Below are 20,653 nucleotides of genomic sequence, written 5' to 3' on the forward strand. Positions count from 1 at the left end.
TGACAGTCATCAAAAAAACCAGAACAGGATCAAGAGAGCATTTGACAAAAAGATCAAAGAAGTTACATTCCAGATCCATGATAAAGTCCTGAAATGGGAAGCTGGAATTGAAGAGAAAGGTAAACATGGAAAATTTGAAAATTTGTGGAAACGGCCATATCAAATTTCTGCTTTCCATGGGAATAATACCTACACTCTACAAGAGATTGATGGAACACCATATGCTGAAGGACCTGTTAATGGCAGGTTCCTAAAGCATTACAATTGATTAAATCTCTGCCAAGTTCCTCACAACATTGTATATAACCGTTTTATTAGTCTTTCTTTGTTGCAAATAAATGACAAGCTGAACAGGAAGCTCAAGCCCGAGGTGAAGGCTCACAAAGCTAGAAAAGGATGCTTGTCAACTCCATCTATGTTTTCATAAATTGGACAAAGCATTGGTCATACGAGTTCTTAGTGTACTACAGGAGCACACTATCCCAAGTGGAGCCACTGTTATCACTTAGAACTAAAATTGATACATGTAATTTTCCATCCTAGCCCGATGACAAAGGTCAGTGCTAGTTTAATTTGGTTTTAATTTTCTTCCTTTAGAATCTGGAGTTTTGAAGAGTTTTTAACTCTAGTTATTCTCAGCTCCCATTGGTTCCCCTCCATCTACCATTGTTCTATGGCCACCTGTTATCTTATGTCAGTCACCGTTCCTTTTCGTAATTTCGCAACGCAATTCCAATTTGCTAGTTTCGCAGCGCAATCATAATTAGGCAGTTTCGCAGCGCATCTTGATTAGGCAGTTTCGTAGCGCATCATTAAAATTTAAAACCAACAGCGCTGCAAAATCATGGATTCGTACATTTCGCAGCGAATCTTTCCCGAAATGTCAAGTCCGTTAGGTGAGTCATAGGCCATGTCTTCTCATGTCAGCTCATGTACCCCTCTTATCACGTTTTAACACTCATTGCCACTATCACCACCACTAGATCTGTTGATACGCATGAATTATCATTCCCAAGAAAGACAACCGTGCATAAACCTTAATGATGGCCGTAAGTCTTGCATGAGTGACAAATCTACAAGATTACATCTTGAAAGGTTTTAAACGGAAGAATTTAAATTTCAAGCGAGGCTGATAATCAAGCGAGGCTGAATTCAAAAAGAAGCCGAATCACAATTCCAACCGGAGCTGGTAGTCATTGTTTGTAAAGATTTGGAAGATTCAATGGAGAAAAAAGAGCACAGATCCGGCAAATGTCTAAGGACTGAACCTGAAGGCCTGGATATAACGCTGAGAAATGAAGAGGTGAATAAAGCATTTAAAAAGGCCGGGTTCTGGAACTTTTGCAAAAAGTTACAAAGAGGACATGCACAGGTAACTAAGGAATTTGCACTTAACTTCACAGGCTTGAATTCAAAGGTAGCCATGTTAGAAGTGCAGGTTTCACCAGAAGTGATATGTACTGTGACAGAGATCCCACGAGGACAAGAGGAATGGTTTAAAAACTTCAAATTTGACATGAATCCTTGTAAGGAGTTTTTGAAGGATGAATTTGTAAATGCAGATTTAAGTAAGGAAGTGCCTAGGAATTATGTCAAAGAATATTATGCTCACTTACTCACCTGCATACAGAAATATCTGACTTGTGAAGGAAGGTATAACAAGGTTTACTCTTACCATTTTAAACTCCTTTTTCATTTCACCGGGAAGGTCTCCATAGACTTACCTTTTTATCTGTTTCGTAGTTTGAGTAAGATGTGTGATAAGGTACAGCTGAGGAAAGAGGATTGTGAAACCTCTTTGTTTCATCATGGTTTGATCAAACTACTGGTTTTATATGGGCTCCAAAAGATAGACAAAGATTGGAATTCATTCATTTTTATGGCTGGATTCAAAAGCCAGACTGGCCTCACTCCACCACCTGCTAGAGATTTTACAATAGCTGAGCTCCAAACAAAAGCAAGAGCTAAAAGAGTTCCAAAGTCTCAAATAAGAAAACAAGTGAAGCCACTCATCATCCAAGATCAGCCTTAGAAATCAACTAAGGAAAAAGCTCATGGTAAAAAGACTGTACCTGAAACAAGCACATCTGAAGTAGTCTCAAGGGTAAGAACAAGAAGCCAGATAAATAAGGAAAAAGGTAAAGCTATAGCAGTCGAAGAAAGTCCAGTGTCCAAGGCAAGTTTAAATGATTTATTACAGGCTATTGAATTCAAGCAGTCTCTACCAGTTCAAATCGAATTGATGCAGTCAGAACAAGAAAGCACCAAGAAATCCAAGGCCTTAAAAAGGCTTAAATTTTATGAGCCAGCTGAAGAGTTCGTTTTTAAACCTAGAAGACCTATGACAAGGAGATTCCAGCAGGTACAGGAAGCACTGCCAAGAACAGAGGAAACAGGGGAAGAGACAGAAAAAGACACAGGCAAAACCTTCATTACAGTTAAAGAAAATAATATAGCAGCCCTGAAGAGCCAATTAGAATCAGCTAAGTATGAGATTGCCAAATTGAAGAAAGCCGCTAGAAAACATGCAGCCATACATGCAAAGTATTATAAAACTCTATGGAAAGGGAATGCAGCTGTAGAAGCCCAGCTGAATTCAGTGGTTGATGGCCATTCACAATTTCACACCTGGACAGTACCAACAATCAAAGAATCCAAGTACATCAGAAGGATCAATATGAAACTGAGAGCTGGGAATAAGGCTATGAAGAAACAAATTGAAGATCTGAAAGCACAACTAAGCCAGCTACCTGCTAAATGAGTTTTCATTTCAAGTAAGATTTTGTTTCAAAATTTTGACAAGTTTTCTTGATCTTATCTCTGAGGAAATATAAATCCCTATTTGACATGTGGAAAGTCTAAAGGAGTTTTTGGCAATCAAGTACTCGACTAATAAAGGTCTCGGGTTAAAATCAAGTTGTTTTAAATAACTCAGCAGTTTCGTAGGGCGCTACGAAACTGCTGAAGGTGATGATTTTAACGCAAATCAAGCAGTTTGAATTATAAGCGGGAATTTTGAAAGGGAAACATCTAAAGGGCATGCAAGACATCATCTGAAGCTATCAACAGTCAACCAGGTCAAAACAGGTGGAGAAGAGATATATTCAAAATCCAACTTTAAATTTTTGTCGTAAAGTGAACACCTTTAACACAGTTCAGGATTTGCAAGAAACTTTTGCCTGCACACATGTACATGGGAAAAATCTTACAACGCATTAAGGACATGGCAGTCTTCTACATTTTGGGTAATTAAAGAATAAAGGACATGCTTCTTTGCATTCAAATATTTTGGGGAAAACTGAAGCCGAGAAGCAAGGATAGTCTCCTAATATTTCTGGGCAGTTAAGAAGATTCAGCATCCAAGGTCAACATGGAGCATTAAACACCCATCTCAGCCAAACTGAAAGAGAACCAGATGTCAAAGAACGAGGAGAAGCCATCATGCATGTAATATGGAGTTAGAGTCATAGTTGATTTAGATCTCTAAAAAAACTCCAGTTAACACTTTATTGTATTTATTAGTTAGTTAAAGGGTTAATAGGTGTCATTAGAAGCAGTTTTTGAATTCCCCTCATGCTAGAGGAGGAATCTCGATCAGTTAGAATAAGAGCTCTATATATAGCTGAAACAACAATGTAATCAAGGTTGGAAAATTTTATGATACAGCTTGGATTTGGCTTATGTAAAACTCATTGTCAGTAATATAATTTTGACTTTAGTTCTCAGGATTCATGAAGGATTTCTTATGTTCAGAATATGTGATGTTGTATGTCCTTTCCTTAATTCTTACAATGGTATAGATGTATAATCACTCAGAATTCACTGAATGTGCTCTGATTTCCTATATACATTTATAAACTGTGTGGGCACAAATGAGTTGATGTTCTGAATGTCTAAATGCTGAATTCCCTGACTTCCATGTAAGGTTGAGTTCACTGTTATATTGAGGTGTTGTTGACTCCATAAGCCCAATGGATAGTTGTTTAATGTATTTCCAGCATCCATATTTTTCACAGTTGTTCTATAAGAGTTAGCCATCTTATCCTTAATCAAAATCATTAATCCTTTAAGAGAGAACCCCCTCAGGTTGAGGAGGCTAAGCCTCAGCCTAAAGTAGGTCTGAAATAGTTACTTAGAGTCAACCTGACCAGCAGCCTATCAGGATCTTATTTTGAGATAACAGAGTGCATTGTTTGTTTGTTTTTTTTTAATTTGAAATTATTTTCATTAAAATTTGATAGTATAATTTTTTATAATATTATAGTTTTTCAGTTTTTAAAATATATAAATGAATTTAATATTTTGAAAATATTAAGATATTTAAATGATATAAATTTAATAATTTTTTTTTGATATAAATAAGAAGTTTTTATTAATTTAATTTCAAGTCATATCAAAGTATGCAAGAGATTTACTTATTTTTGAAAGATACAAAAACTTTAAGAAGGATAGAAAGGAGTAACTCAAAATTATATATGAGATTTTTATTACATGATTTCGAGAGGTTATCCATTGGATTTTCTCCAGGTTTATTTTGCCAGAGTTTATTTGGATCAAAGGGATGCTCTAATGCAGCAGGTCTATGCGCGAGGCCTTCTTCTCTCTTCTGGCCTCAAAAGGGCCCCCTTGGTGTTGAAGTTGCACTTCTGCGAAGCCACTAGAGCTTTAAACCTTTGGGGTTCCCTAAACCCTAAACTTTATGGAGAATTCCAGTGCTACCCTTTGCTACAACATATTCCTAAACCTTTGATATGTGGGAGAAATCCGCGAAAGATCAGGACATTCTACATGAGCAGCACAAATCCTCGCCCATGATTCTTTTAGGAGCAGTGCATATTTTTTTGAAATTTTAAAAATATTTTTAATATTTATTTTAAATATTTAATTTTTTTAAATATTTTAAAACTATTTCTAGAAGTATCCATTCTAGAAGTCTCTATTCTAGAAGTTTTTAACATGGCACTTCCTATATAAGGACAACTTGTATCTCATTTCTTTTGTATCATTGATGAGTCCATGAGGACGAAACTAGTTTGATAATACAAGAGATTTGTTTTGCATATTATGTGTTTCGCATAATTTTGTATCCTTAGAATTTTTCTGTTTTTAGTTTTATCTTTTGGTTGTGTTTCAGTAGTGTTCCCGCCTTACTCTCTTTTTGGTTTTAGCCCTAAACCTTGTCCATGGCATGGAACACTGCTGAAAACATTGGTCCTGTTACTAGATCCAGGTTGGCCCAGAATTCTCAGCATTCTCACAATATTCAGAATGCTCAGGATGCTCAAGAACATGACTCTGCTTCTTCTTATGACAGAATTTTTTTCCAGTTTTTGCGAGAGAATTCTCTTCCTCACCATGAGAAAGCTGCCCAGCTTGATTTTATTCCTATTCAACATGGGTAGGATTTTTATGATGCTCATCCAACTTTGGAGCTCGAAATCACTGCTGCCTTGGGTGTTGTTGGGACTACGCAATACCCTCCAGAAACTGTGCAACTAAACCTAGCTCCTTTTGCCAATACTGCGCAGGTCCCCGGGACTGCGCAGATGGGCCCAACAACGTTTTCTTAGCCATCTTTTGCTTAGCTAGTCATTCATCATGCTCTAGAATCGTCTAATGCTCGCCAGCATCTGGGTAATGAAGAAATTTCCCCTATGCCTAATTCTTGGATGGAAGTTATACAATGTGCCGTGAAAGACTTTCAAAAAGCCACTTAAATCTTGGTCAGATCTCAGTCACTTGTTGAAAAATTGGAGACTCTTGAGCAAGACAATAGAGTCATCTAGAGCCTTATGGTAAAAACTCTGGGTCTTGTGGCATCCGAGCCTTATGGTAAAAACTCTGGGTCTTGTGGCATCCGACCCTGATGCTACTGCTTCTCTTAAATCTGGCTGGAAACAATTACTACCAGATATAGAAAAGAATGTCATGCATTCTACTTACAGAATGAGAGAACAATTGTTGAGAAAAATGAAGCAAGGTTTTCTCAACTTGCTTCAGATTTCCGCAACAATATTCAACAACTTGCCATTTCTTTTCAGCATATCTAGTTCACCAGCTCTTCCGGTCCTATTGATGGTAGCACTATTGCTGCCCAATGGATTTTGCTTACCTTGAAATCTTAAAATCGACAAGTCAATTAATTCCAAATTGAGCCTTTTGAACGTCGTTCTGCCTGGACTATTGCTCAAGCCACAATAAATGTTACACGGGAAGAATTAGCTAATCATGCTAATGAAATTCCCTGTGAAGAAGCAATTTTTACACTGGTCCAAAGAGAAGTTGCTAAATCTCTTTAGGCCTAGCAATAGAAATTTGATGCTACTCTGAAGCCCCTGCAAGATCAACTTGCCTATCTCATAGAGCTTCAGACTTCTGGCATCCCAACAACACCACAACAATAGCAGCAGTAGCAGCATACTCAGCAGCAGCAGCCCCAGCAACATTAGTAGCAACAACAGCCCCTGCGTAGTCAGCCCCAACAACTTCATAGACAGCTTCAGAGGTAGCGACATTTTCAGTAGCTGCCCCGGCAACCTACTGCGCAGCAACCTCAGCAAAAAAACGAGGTTGGTAGGGTGCGGTTCCACCGAGGGAAATGGTCCACTCAATCTGTTGCTGGAAAGTCAACCTCCACTCAAAACCAATTTTTGCAGAACACTGGTTTAAATTCGGAGGCTGCCCCATATGCGCCACTGCAGCGAAGTTTGTCGTAGAACCTTGCACAGAAAAAAGGTAAGGCTCCTTTAGTGTAAGCAAGCTCCGACATCTTTTTTGGTTGCCCTCCATTAGTCCAGCCTCTTACTTGGCTTTTCTGCTTGGAAAAATGACTCCTTCCCAGATAGATCGTAGGATTAGTAATTTTGCTATCCACAATCTTTCTTCCACTCCTCTTTCCTTCAACCAAACCAAATTGCTGGGCCTAGGGCAAAAATACATTCCTCGCCCCCCCCCCCCCCCCCCATGGCCATAGATGACATTCTCAAAGAGTGCATATTTTTCTCGTCTTTGTCGTCTTAGGTGGTTTTTCAGACTTTCTGTAGATGAGTCCTACAATCCCTTCTGTTTGCCCAATCCCACTTGGGAACTGCCTATCAATGATCTTAACCTTAATTGCTCTCTTCATATTGGCTTATCCATCCTTCATGACTGCATTGCTTTTGTAAACTTTTCCTCCAAACCCAGATTCTGTAGATCCTAGCTGCTTGCACTAAGGAGTCTTCGTCACCTCCCTATTCTAATCAAACCGGCAGACAAAAATCTGGGCATTGTTGTTCTCGACAGAGATAGTTATGTTGTTGAAGCTCACTGGCAACTCTCAGATCTTAATGTTTACAAGTAGTATGCAACAGTTCCATGGATGGCCATCAGGTGATCTCTCAGCCAGCTTCAAGCCAGATATAGAAATCTTCTTTCAGTGCAACAATGGGAATACATAAAGCAAGTCAAAAATCATAATTCTAGAGCTTGCAGGCTCTATTTCATTTGGAAAGTTCATAAAAACCCGCCTGTTGGTAGGCCTATATATGCCTACAACAGTTTTATGCTTGAACCTCGTTCCAAATTCTTGCATTATAAACTTCTCAGAAAATTGCTTGCTCAACCAAGCTAAGGTGCTGAGAAGATGGTTTGGTTGAGCAAGTAAGGTGCTGAGAAGTTTATAATGTAAGAATTTGGAAAAAGGTTCAAGCATAAAATGGTTGTAAGCACAGATAGGCCCATCAATAGGCGAGTTTTTATGAACTTTCCAAATGAAATAGAACCTGCAAGCTCTAGCATTATGAGTTTTGACTTGCATTATGTATTCCCATTATTGCACTGAAAGAAGATTTCTATATCTGGCTTGAAGCTGGCTGAGAGATATCCTGATGGCCATCCATGGAACTACTGCATACTGCCTGTAAACATTAAGATCTGAGAGTTGTCGGTGAGCTTCAACAACATAACTATCTCTGTTGAGAACAATAATGCCCAGATTTTTGTTTGTCGATTTGATTACAATAGGGAGGCGATGAAGACTCCTTAGTGCAAGTAGCTGGGATCTAGAGAATATGGGTTTGGAGGAAAAGTTTACAGGAGCAATGCGGTCATGAAGGATGGATAAAAGCCAATATGAAGAGAGCGATTAAGGTCAGGATCATTGATAGGTGGTTCCCAAGTGGGATTGGGCAAACGGAAGGGATTGTAGGACTCATCTACAGAAAGTCTGAAAAATCGCCTAAGATGACAAAGTCGAGAAAAATATGCAAACTCCTTGAGAATGTCATCTATGGCCATAGGGGGAGGTCGAGGAATGTATTTGTGCCATAGGCCCAAAAATTTGGTTTGGCTGAAGGAAAGAGGAGTGGAAGAAAAATTGTGGATAGCAAGATTGCTAATCCTACGATCTATTTGGGAAGGAGTCATTTTTTCAAGCAGATAAGCCAAGTAAGAGGCTGGACTAATGGAGGGCAACCAAAAAAGATGACGGAGCTTGCTTACACTAAAGGAGCCTTGCCTTTGTTCAAACTTTGCTGCAGTGGCGCATATGAGGCAGCTTTCGGATTTAAACCAATGTTCTGGAACAACAGGTTTTGGGCAGAGGCCGACTGTCCAAAAGCAGATTGAGTGGAGCGTTTCCCTCGGTGGAATGACACCCTACCAACCCCGTTTTTTGGCTGAGGTTGTTGGGGCAGCTGCTGAAACTGTTGCTGCCTCTGAGGTTGTCTGCGCAGTTGCTGGGGCTGACTGCGCAGAGGTTGTTGGGGCAGCTGCTGCCTATTCTGACTGCGCAGGGGCTGCTGCTGTTGATGTTGCTGGGGCGGCTGCTACTGCTGTTGCTGTTTGCGTTGCTGAGTATGATGTTGCTGCTGGGATGCTAGAAGTCTGAGGCTCTATGAGATAGGCAAGTTGATCTTGCAGGGGCTTCAGAGTAGCATCAAATTTCTGTTGTTGGGCCTGAAGAGATTTAGCAACTTCTCTTTGGACTAGTACAACAATTGCTTCTTCACGGGGAATGTCATTAGCATGCTTAGCTAATTCTTCCCGTGCAGCATTTTTGGCGGCTTAACCAGCAGTCCGGGCGGAATGACGTTCAACAAGCTCAATTTGGAATTGATTGACTTGTTGTTTGTAAGATGACAAGGCAAGCGAAATATATTGAGCAGCAATAGTGCTACCATCAAGAGGACTGGAAGAGTTGGTGAACTGGATATGCTAAAATGGAATGGCAAGCTGCTAAAGATTGTTGCGGAAATCTGAGGCATGTTGTGAAACCCTTGCTTCATTTTTCTCAACAATTGTTCTCTCATGCTGCAAGTAGAACGCATGGCATTCTTTTCTATATCTGACAGTAATTGTTTCCAACCCAGATTTAAGAGAAGCAATAGCATCAGGGTCAGATGCCACAAGACCCGGAGTTTTTACCATAAGGCTCTGGATGACTCTATTGTCTTGCTCAATAGCCTCCAGTTTTTCAACATGTGATTGAGATCTAAGCAATATCTCAGTGGCTTTTTGAAAGTCTTTCACAGCACATTGTATAACTTCCATCCAAGAATTAGGCATAGGCGGAATTTCTTCATTACCTGGATGCTGGCGAGCATTAAACAATTCTGGAGCATGATGAATGGTTAGCTGAGCAGATGTTGCTAGGCCCATTTCCGCAATCCCTGGGACCTGCGTAGTATTGGCAAAAGCAGTTGGGTTTATCTGTGCAGTTTTTGTAGTGTACTACGCAGTCCAGCAACACCACCCAAGGCAACAGTAATTTCGGGCTCCAGAGTTGGATGAGCATCGTAAAAATGCTGCCCAAGCTGAATAGGAATAAAATCAGGCTGGGCAGCATTCTCACGGCAAGGAAGATAATTCTCCTGCAAAAACTGGTTAAAAATCCTGCCATAAGAAGAAGCATAGTCATGTTCTTGAGCATCCCGAGCATTTTGAATATTATGAGAATACTGAGAATTCTGGGCAGACCTGGATCTAGTAACAAGACCAGTATTTTTAGCAGTGTTCCACACCATGGATAGAGTTTAGGGCTAAAACCAAAAAGAGAATAAGGTGGGAACAACACTGAAACACAACCGATAGATAAAACTGAAAACATAAAAAATGCTAAGGACACAAAATTATGCAAAACACATAATATGAAAAACAAATCTCTTGTATTATCAAACTAGTGTCGTCCTCATGGACTCATCAGTGATACAAAAGAAATGAGATACAAGTTGTCCTTATATAGCAAGTGTCATGTTAGAAACTTCTAGAATAGAGATTTCTAGAATAGAGACTTCTAGAATGGAGACTTCTAGAAATAATTTTAAAATATTTAAAATAAATATTAAAAATGTTTTAAAATTTCAGAAAAATATGCACTGCTCTTGAAAGAATCATGGCTGAGGATTTGCGCTACTCATGTAGAATGTCCCGATCTTTCGTTGATTTCTCCAACAGATCAAAGGTTTAGAAATATGTTGTAGCGAAGGGTAGCACTGGAATTCTCCATAAAGTTTAGGGTTTAGGGAACCCCCAAGGTTTAAAGCTCTAGTGGCTTCGCAGAAGTCCAGCTTCAACACCAAGGGGTCCCTTTTGAGGCCAGAAGAGAGAAGAGGATCTCACGCATAGACCTGTTGCATTAGAGCATCCCTTTGATCCCAATGAACTTTGGCAAAACAACCCTGGAGAAAATCTGGTGGGTAACTTCTCGACCGAAGCCTAGTGTAGAACGCTCGCTTGAGTTCTAGAAACCCCATTTGACTGCTCTCTCTCAAAGATATCTTTGCAGCTCATTAAACACAAAAGCCACTTTTTGGTGCCGAGGATGCCATGAAGTAAAAGGAATATACTGATAGGCATTCAATGGCTTCTGAAAGCATCGGGTAGAAAGCTTTCTAGAGGCCTGAAAATCTGGGCCTTTGAAAAGCACGATGTCCAGAATGTTGACACTAGTGGATGAGATGCGAGAAGTGATCCGGATGTGCTCTGGATAGATGGATTGATAGAAATCCAAAAACTGAACTAATCTGTCTCTGGAGTCATGCCAAAACATGTAGCCATCATCGATGAAGCATCTGAAGAGCTGGATCTCAGGAGCAGGAAATATTCTGAAGGCTTTTCTCAAGGTGGCACAAAAAAAGGCAAGCATAAACCACAACAAAGTTTCTGCCCATAGCTGTGCCTCGAATCTGCCAGTAGAAAGAGCCATCAAACTAGAGAAAGTGCCACTTAAGCACCAATTCTGCTGCACTGACCAGGAAGTTGACATCTTTTGGAGTAAATAGCTCGGCAGTGCTTTGCCCAAGAATTTCTCGTAAGGAATGCAAGCCTTCCTGAGTGGGAATGATGGGATACAAAGACTCAACATCAAAGATTACAAGAAATGAATCTGCAGCTAAACGCTTGGATTCAATATCCTGTAATAAAGTGAGAGAATCTGGAAGATGGTTTGGTTGAGCAAGCAAGGTGCTGAGAAGTTTATAATGCAAGAATTTGGAAAGAGGTTCAAGTATAAAACCATTGTAGGCATAGATAGGCTTACCAGCAGGCAGGTTTTTATGAATTTTCCAAATGAAATAGAGCCTGCAAGCTCTAACATTATGAGTTTTGACTTGTATTATGTATTCCCATTGTTGCACTGAAAGAAGATTTCTATATCTGGCTTGAAGCAGGATGAGAGATCTCCTGATGGCCATCCATGGAACTGTTGCATACTGCCTGTAAACATTAAGATCCGAGAGTTGCCGGTGAGCTTTAGCAACATAACTATCTCTGTCAAGAACAACAATGCCCAAATTTTTGTTTGCCGGTTTGATTACAATGGGGAGGCGATGAAGACTCCTTAGTGCAAGCAGCTGAGATCTAGAGAATCTAGGTTTGGAGGAAAAGTTTACAGAAGCAATGCGGTCATGAAGGATGGATAAGCCAATATGAAGAGAGAGATTAAGGTCAGGATCATTGATAGGCGGTTCCCAAGTGGGATTGGGAAAACAGAAGGGATTGTAGGACTCATCTACAGAAAGTATGAAAAACCGCCTAAGATGATAAAGTCGAGAAAAATATGCATACTCTTTGAGAATGTCATCTATGGCCATGGGGGAGGGGGGGGGGGGCGAGGAATGTATTTGTGCCCTAGACCCAACAATTTGGTTTCGCTGATGGAAAGAGTGGAAGAAAGATTGTGGATAGCAAGATTGCTAATCCTACGATCTATTTGGGAAGGAGTCATTTTTCCAAGCAGATAAGCCAAGTAGGAGGCTGGACTAATGGAGGGCAACCAAAAAGGATGAAGGAGCTTGCTTACACTAAAGGAGCCTTGCCTTGGTTCCGTGTAAGATTTTGGGGAAAACTTTGCTGCAGCGGCGCATACGGGGCAGCTTTTGGATTTAAACCAATTTTTTGGAAAAACTGGTTTTGAGCGGAGGCCGACTGTCTAGCAACAAATTGAGTGGAGTGTTTCCCTCGGTGGAACGACACGTTGCCAAGCCCATCTTTTGGCTGAGGTTTCTATGCAGTAGGTTGCTGGGGTATCTGCTGAAACTATTGTTGCCTCTGAGGCTGTCTGCACAATTGCTGGGGCTAACTACGTAGAGGCTGCTGGGGCTGTTGCTGCGTATTCTGACTGCGCAGGGGATGCTGCTGCTGCTGATGCTGCTGGGGGTGCTGTTGCTGCTGTTGCTATTTGCGCTTTTGGGGCTTTTTGCGCTGCTAGGGCTGTCTGCGCTGCTAAGTATGTTGCTGCTACTACTGTGGTGCTGCTGGGTTGCCAAAAGTCTGAAGCTCTATGAGATAGGCAAGTTGATCTTGTAGGGGCTTTAGAGTAGTATCAAATTTCTGTTGCTCGGTTTGAAGAGATTTAGCAACTTCTCTTTGGACCAGTACAGAAATTGCTCTCTTCATGGGGAATGCCATTAACATGCTTAGCTAATTCTTCTCGTGCAACATTTCTGGCAGCTTGAGCAGCAGTCCGGGCGGAACAATGTTCAACAAGATCAATTTGGAATTGATTGACTTGTCAATTGTAAGATGACAAGGCAAGCAAAATCCATTGAGCAACAATAGTGTTACCATCAACAGGACTGGAAGAGCTGGTGAACTGGATATGTTGAAATTGAATAACAAGCTGCTAAAGATTGTTGCGGAAATCTGAGGCAAGTTTTGAAACCCTTGCTTCATTTTTCTCAACAATTTTCTCTCATGCTGCAAGTAGAATGCATGGCATTTTTTTCTATATCTGGCAATAATTGTTTCTAGCCCAGATTTAGGAGAAGTAGTAGCATCAGGGTCGGATGCCACAAGACCCAGAGTTTTTAATACGAGGCTCTGGATGACTCTATTTTCTTGCTCAAGAGCCTCCAGTTTTTCAACAAGCAACTGAGATTTGAGCAAGATTTCAGTGGCTTTTTGAAAGTCTTTCACGGCACACTATATAATTTTTGTCCAAGAATTAGGCATAGGCGGAATTTGTTCATTACCGGAATGTTGGCGAGCATTAGACGATTCTGGAGCATGATGAACGGTTGGTTGAGCAGAAGATGGTTGAGCAGATGTTGCTGGGCCCATCTGCGCAACACCTGGGACCTGCGCAGTATTGGCAAAAGCAACTGGGTTTAGTTGTGGAGTTTCTGGAGGGTACTGCGCAATCCCAACAACACCCAAGCAATAGTAATTTCAGGCTCCAGAGTTGGATGAGCATTGTAAAAATCCTGCCTAGGATGAATAGGAATAAAATCAGGCTGGGAAACATTCTCACGGCGAGGAAGAGAATTCTCCTGCAAAAACTGGTTAAAAATCCTGTCATAAGAAGAAGCAGTCATGTTCTTGAGCATCCTGAGCATTCTGAATATTAGGAGAATGCTGAGAATTCTGGGCCAACCTAGATCTAGTAACAGGACTAGTGTTTTCAACAATGTTCCATGCCATGGATAGAGTTTAGGGCTAAACCCAAAAAGAGAATAAGGCGGGAACAATACTGAAACACAATCGATAGATAAAACTGAAAACAGAAAAAATGCTAAGGACACAAAATTATGCAAAACAAATCTCTTGTATTATCAAACTAGTTTTGTCGTCATGGACTCATTAGTGATACAAAAGAAATGAGATACAAGTTGTCGTTATATAGCAAAAATGGACAGAAACTTCTATACTAGAGACTTCTAGAAATAATTTTAAAATATTTTAAAATATTTAATTTTAAAAATTAAAATTATTAAAAATATTTTAAAATTTCAGAAAAATATGCACTGCTCCTGAAAGAATCATGGCCGAGGATCTGCGCTGCTCATGTAGAATGTCCCGATCTTTCGTGCATTTCTCCAACATATCAAAGGTTTAGGAATATGTTGTAGCAAAGGGTAGCGCTGGAATTCTCCATGAAGTTTAGGGTTTAGGGTTTAGGGTTTAGTGCTAAAACCAAAAAGAGAGTAAGGCGGGAACAACACTGAAACACAACCGAAAGATAAAACAGAAAAAATGCCAAGGACACAAAATTATGCGAAACACATAATATGCAAAACAAATCTCTTGTATTATCAAACTAGTTTCTTCCTCATGGACTCATGAGTGATACAAAAGAAATGAGATACAAGCTGTCCTTATATAGCAAAAATGGATAGAGCAAGTGCCATGTTAGAACATTCTAGAATAGATATTTCTAGAATAGAGACTTCTAGAATGGAGACTTCTAGAAATAATTTTAAAATATTTTCAAATTTTAAATATTTTAAATATTTAAAATAAATATTAAAAATATTTTTACAATTTCAGAAAAATATGCACTGCTCTTGAAAGAATCATGGCCGAGGATCTGTGCTTCTCATGTAGAATGTCCCGATCTTTCGCGGATTTCTCCAGCAGATCAAAGGTTTAGGAATATGCTGTAGCAAAGGGTAGCGTTAGAATTCTCAATAAATTTTAGGGTTTAGGGAACCCCCAAGGTTTAAAGCTCTAGTGGCTTCGCAGAAGTCCAGCTTCAACACCAGGGGGGTCCTTTTGAGGCCAGAAGAGAGAAGAGGGCCATATGGAGGGTATATGGACATTTGTCCATGGGACTACCCGGTACACTGCTGGTTGTACTTATATTGTACTCGTTGTCTCTCGGTGCTTGGAAATCTGTCAACTGTCGGCGCACCCATTCCATCTCGTCCTCCAATTGGCGAATTTTATCATGTTGACTCTACACTTTCTCTATCAAGGATATAATTTGTTGACGAAGGTTGATGACTTTTGCATACCAATCCAATGGAGGGTGTAGACACTGTTGACATTGGTGGGCCATATTTAACTGGTAGCATAGACGTCAACTTTTGAGCAAAGGATGAAATAGTGCAACTCTCTGAATGCTCTCTGAGTACCTGTTTTCTAAGCTTCATGGAGAGTGATAGACAATCTTGAAGACCAATTAACCTGTCGCTAGGGAGAAAGTCTGAGATCTAAGAATTTTATATTAGCCAAACAACCTTGCTTCACACCTAGATTTTGTGGAATTTATTTAAACTCATTGAAGCACTGAGAGATGAATTTGGAAACTGCAAAGGATGAACTATCGCTTTCTGGTTTACAACTAATAGAAATAGAGGAATTCTCTGCCTTCCCAATCAACAGAAGCCTATAGATTTTGCAATTTTGTAGCGGCCTTGAGCTAATTAATCTCAAAGTATTTTCGGTCTTGGTCTGCTATAGGTGTGACCTAGGAGGAAACCAATCGGTGGTTGGATGTATTGCTAATCCAAACTGAAAACCGCTTGATATTGCACCGCCTATCAGAGAATTTATATAAATAATTGGAGATCCAAATCTACATATTCATTCTAATCTCAACAAGCACGAATGTTGGCTATAATTCCATATATCTCCACGCTTCCAAATTTGATCTTGATGTTAATTCCACTGGTTTACGCTTGAAGATACCCATCCAGATTTGTATGAAGCCTGGGAGGAGATATGATGAAGGTTTGGATTTAATCTGCAACATAAGCTTTGAGTTAATATGCCTCAAGCCTCAGTTCATTAGGCTTTCCAATTCTGGTGACAGAATTGGCCAAATACGCCACCTGGAGTGCATTAAATGTTTATGCCAACGGGTTTGCTTCAGTGTTGTGCGAGGAGAGCCATCACCTTGGGGCATATTATTTGGAACTTGCCTAATGCCAAGAATTCTTGCTCCTTGTGTCTTATGATTAGAATATTGCCTTAGTCCAATTTTTTTGAGAAAGCCTTATTATATAGATAACACCCTCTCTTTTCCCATTCTATTTTCCCATGTGCAGAGGGGTAACTGTGTATTTGAATTAAGTTGATCATGGAATAACCATCCACTTAAGGGAGCCATTAACCTTATATTACCCTTCTTCCATTTGACACGCAATGTTGGCTTGTAGATTTGCTTCCTTGTTTTCACTACGAAGAATATGATAATAAGATTTGTAAGGGAGTGTCTCGAGGATACCATATACTCTTCAAAGGAGGAGAGCGAGTTGATTGTTCTTAGGTAGGGAGCCCATTTGGAGGAGTTGGATTATGGTTAGTGGGTCCCCTGGAATGGCAATGGAAGGAATGTTTTTCTCTTTGGCTAGCTAAAGACCAAGAAAAAGACTAAACATCTCGGCTAGATTGTTCGACTTTTGGCCCAATCTCCATGTGAATTTTATTTCCATTTCTCTTTCGCAATTAATGAGAATCTATCTCCTCCTACCACCCATTAAATTTAATTTCAAATATATAATTTTATTTAAAATAAAAACTGAAAAAACACTTAAAACATTAAAATATTTCAAATCAGGATAATTCAGTTGTCAATGCTAACATAATTAGAATTGAGTTGACTTTTGTAACTTATATTCAACACTTGTAAATACCAGTATTGCACATTACTGTGCAAAGAAAAGTTGACAACTTTAAACGGAGGGGAGTGCATGGAGGGGGAAAAAGAAAATGAGACCACTAATTGCTTTGTAAATCATATTTTATGTTTTAGCAGATCCAATGCTACCAAAAATTGTTATGTGAATGGCTAGGTGCAGATCGCTGGCCATATGCACACTACCAATCTTGTTGATTTTGCTGCAAAGTAAATGGAACCAAATTGTCTTCGAGCACATGCACTTCTTCGACCCCTCTGTAGAAACGGAAGAAAAGCATTCGTTTTCTAATCAAATCTGCGTGGGAGATTACTTCAGTCTTTGATATTAATGAAATGAAGTGTTGATTCTGCTACATCTCTATATTTATGGTTATATATGTAACTTGTTTCGTTCTTGTTTAAATCCGAATCAGGAGAACAGGTGGCAGAGCCGTCAGAGGCAGAGGAGCATTTAGAGCACTCATCTACAGATCTGAGCAAAGGTGTCATCGCAAGAATTGCATTATCCGTTTTGTTTGTGGTTGTTATTGCGGTGGGAGGGAGTTATGTTTATGTGAAGCACAAGGCTAATATCAGGTGAGCAAAAAATGAAGGAAGTGCATGGAGGGGTGGGGACAACTATTAAGATTCTGTCAGGGACGATGATCTAAACATCGTTGTGAGGATAAACCTCACCATAGAAAAGCCTTCGGCTTAATTAATGGTTGGTGGAGTATGTTGGCATCATATATGCATATAATCAATTTAGGATTGTTGAGATGTGACAATGATATTTTAAATGTAGGAATTGTTTTAGATATGATGTGATATATTTTAGTGATAATATATATATATATATATATATATATATATATATATATATATATATATATATAGATATATATATATATATATATATATATAGATATATATATATATATATATATATATATATATATATATATTAATTATTTTGATAATGTTGCGTTTTATTTTTGTTTATTAATTGTGTGGATATGCGTGTTTATTTTGGAATGACGTTTTTAGAATTTTATTTATCAATAATTAGTAGGTGAATGGTAGAGATATATTCTCCATGGAATACCCTATAATATTGAGATTTATTTCGAAAGTAGTTATGCCATTTTTTCTCTTTTATTAAATTGATTAATTTAAAAAAAAAATCATATGCATGAGTTATGGTTTCTAGGGCATGTGGTATTGATAACCCTGATATTGTAGCAAAACCTATTTACAGGTTAAGAATATCCATGGTAAAGTGATCATGAATCTCCATGGTTAAGAAACTTCTTAATAAAGTTATAATTTAGTTATTTTTTATAAACTTTTAAATCTTAACAATGTGAGATGCATCATGAAGTAAGTGTTTTGATATTTATCATGATTGATGCCTATCGACATTTACTAGTAATTTAATTTATAAGGTTGTGCTAGTTAATAATCAATATTATTGATGAATAATGTAAATATAAATTAAAAGCGATGGTGTGTGCAAGTTATTACAACGTAATGGTTAGAGTTTAACTTTAATTAATGTGGCCTTCTTTTGTTGGTTCGCTTTAGTCCCTTCCCTTAGTTCCACTCACTTTCTCCACTTTGCCTCCCTTGTGATTTCCTTTAATTGAGATGATAGTAAAGCATCTAGTGTCCACTCCTTTGGTGGTAGTGGTTCTCCCCTACCAATGCGTGTGATCACTTCTTGAGGTTCCCCCCCCACTAGGATTCATCCTTTCCGTAGTTGGCACAATTCTTTTCCACTGGCGCTATGTTCAAAGAAATGGTGCGAAATGACCTCCCAAGTGGATCCTATTTTCCAATTTATTATGTGGTTCTAGAGGCCCACCGTTGATCATACCCATCATACAAGACAATGTAGAGTAGAGTATGGAACTTTCTACAAAGATAATGGACTAGTATGTAGGTTTAATGTATTTTGATCAAGAATAACACGTCTTCACCAAGGAGTTTGATGGGTTTTATAGGGATGCAGGAATCAAGAGGGGGTTGATTATTCTATACAACCCATAGTAGATTAGGGTTTATAGTGGAAAAATTGATATGTAATAGGGGATATTAAGGCCATGATACATGAATAGGATGATTTTGCAGGTGATTTTGATAGGAAGAGATCCAGTTTAGGTTATGTCTTTATTCTTGCAGGACAATCTATTAGTTCGATGTCAAAGCTTCAAGAAACACTTTCTTTATCCACTACTGAGGCAGAAGATATTGCTATCTCACAAGCATGCAAAGAGGCAATTTGTTTAAAGGGTGTTCTGGTTGAGTTTGGAAAGACGCTGGGCAAGGTAAATGTATTATGTGATAGTCAAAGTGTTATATGCTTCACTACTAATCTAGCTTATCATAACAATGATATTAAATATTAATTTGTAAGGCATGTTATTGATGGAGCTGGAGTAGATCTTAGGAAGGTTCATACTCAAGAAAATTGTGAGGATATGTTCACAAAACTAGTACTATTAGAGAAATTGCGATGGAATTTGACATCCCTTGACTTACAGAAAAGGTGATCAAATGGATTTGGATAAGGTATTAGTGAAATTGTTTTCAAGGTGGATCACTGATTTGTACCAACAAAACTAACACTCTCTTCATATGATTGTTCAACTTTTAAAACAATGTAAGGTTTCGAAAATTAACTTTGGGTTGTCTACATTTTCAATACATACCAAAATATATAACTGTTTACACAACCCAACATATGCTTGAGTAATAATAACGATATGTTTTCCATATGTCATTTGTTGAAATTGTCTTTCATCTTTCTTTGTCCTTTGCAATTTAAATTTTGGTGTGCAAACTCCAACCCAGCATGAATCAGACCAATTGATATGGTTTTGGTGTGCAAATTCCAACCCAACATAAATCAAGCCAATTAATATGGAAATTCAACACTTTGAAGGATTTCACTCTCGGGAGGCCTATAATTTCATGCGAGACAAGAGAAAAGTCCTTTGGGTTACTACCTTCACTCCAATTTCATGTGAGACATACAAGAGAAGAATCCTTTGAGGTTCTACCTTCGCTTCAAATAATATGGAAATTTGACAGTTAAATTCATTAGTCAAGTTTTTAGGTTTAATTATAACCATTTAATTAATTCTATTGTCTTTACCATGGGTGTGGGCCTCTTGCTTTCAAGTCATCATCCCTAACGAAAGTCAGTAACCTAGATGGAAATATTGTAAGGATTAACTAAGGTCGCTATCACGACCATGTTTACCAAATCATTTTCATTAACTGTGTTTAGAAAAAGAGGCATGAAACAAGAAGCTCTCCAAAGTCAGCGTCCCTAAAGAAAGTCAGTAACCTAGATGGAAATATTGTAAGGCTTAACTAAGGTCGCTATCATGACCATGTTTACCAAATCTTTTTCATTAACTGTGTTTAGAAAAAGACGCATGAAACAAGAAGCTCTCCAAAAAAGAGGCATGAAACAAAAAGCTCTCCAAAAATAGTAAATCGAAATTCATGTAATTCAATATTAGAATGTATCCATAAGGAGATAACCATAACAATGAAAGAGAATATAATTGAGATGCCCTTTAATTTAATATCAATGATATTATTTTTTAAAATAATATTTAGAATTTTTGGTGAAATTTATGATTTTTTTATAAAATAAAAATATTAAATTCATTTTAATTTTTTATTTATTTTTTAAAATTAACAAAAATTCAAGTATTCAATTGGGATAAAATTTTCATAATGTTTAAATATAATGTTTTATTTTATTGGTGAAAATTTACAAGTTTAATATTTTATTAGTGAAGGAAAATTTTGTTAATGTTT

Source organism: Pinus tabuliformis, chromosome 6 (genome assembly GCF_031772625.1).
Source record: "Pinus tabuliformis cultivar Carrire ecotype Pingquan chromosome 6, CPIR1, whole genome shotgun sequence".
NCBI classification, from domain to species: domain Eukaryota; kingdom Viridiplantae; phylum Streptophyta; class Pinopsida; order Pinales; family Pinaceae; genus Pinus; species Pinus tabuliformis.